Source organism: Chrysochloris asiatica, unplaced genomic scaffold (genome assembly GCF_000296735.1).
Source record: "Chrysochloris asiatica unplaced genomic scaffold, ChrAsi1.0 scaffold00141, whole genome shotgun sequence".
Classification (NCBI taxonomy): domain Eukaryota; kingdom Metazoa; phylum Chordata; class Mammalia; order Afrosoricida; family Chrysochloridae; genus Chrysochloris; species Chrysochloris asiatica.
In genome coordinates this window covers 1922595-1923654 of record NW_006408659.1, presented here as the reverse complement: position 1 = coordinate 1923654, position 1060 = coordinate 1922595, and the positions used below count along the sequence as shown (strand labels likewise).

The window sequence follows — 1060 nt, the reverse complement described above, 5'->3', positions numbered from 1 at the left end:
CACATGGCACGTTTAAGGGCCAGGCACCACAATGATTTGCCTAGCTTCTGAAAACTTTAACAGGCAGTAAAGCCTACGATGGTTGATGGACGATTGCAAAATCGGTAACATCTATTAACTCCCCATTCCCCATGCCCAACAAGCAAAGCAGCAGAATGTCTCTGGGGTTTAAGCAGTTCCCTGATATTCATAAGCTTTTAAGACCCTAGTCACTACTCACTAAATTAGGATGCAGGACACTGTCTTTGTGAACTATGATGTTATGCCAACTGCCCTTGATGTCCACTGAGACTATGATCCTGAACCTCCAGGTCCAGTAATGCATTCCCTCTATGCTCTATACAGGGTCACTATGAGTCAGAACCGAACAACGGCACTTAGCAACATGTCTGATAAAGCACTAGACTACAGGGTTGGTTTGGAAGGCAATGCTGGAAGTTGAAACTCACCAGTCGTTCTTCAGAAACCCTATATAGGATCTCTATGAGTCGGAATCGACTTGAAGGCACTTAACAATAACAACATGCTCTACTATACTCATGGGTATATTCTTAGTACATATAGATACATATGTTAAATACCATCGAATAGGTTCCGACCCATAGCAATCCTTTGTGAATGCAGTTCTATTCACTTTCCCATACTTGCAGTTCTATTCACTTTCCCATACTTGCATGTCTATGTATCAACTTGTAGGTTATTGTTAGTACTATTATTGCAGGATTGTGTGTGCAATTGTATTTGACTTTGTTGCCTTTAACTGTTGTATTCCTCCCAGTGTCTTCCTTTGCCTTGGTCATTTTGGGCGGTTCATCCTCTTATTGAATATTGCCTTTCCCTTCACCTAAGTTAATACCTGTCTGGTCAGAAAATTGCCCTTCTTTTCCCTGCCTCCCCTGGTAACCTTCACATACTAATTCTTTTTGTATATAGACCTTTTCTTGACTTTTTTTTTTTTTTTAAGGTTCATACAATATTTGTCCTTTAGTGATTGATTTATTTCATTCATCATAATGTTCTCCATGCTCATCCATGTTATGAGGTGTTTTGCAGATTCATT

General features: G+C 39.9%; 1 protein-coding gene across 1 annotated transcript in view; it reads right to left on the bottom strand.

Moving 5' to 3' along the window:
• The window catches only part of PAK7 (p21 protein (Cdc42/Rac)-activated kinase 7), a 522812-nt gene that overhangs the window by 4955 nt on the left and 516797 nt on the right, over window positions 1-1060 (bottom strand). The window lies entirely within an intron of this gene.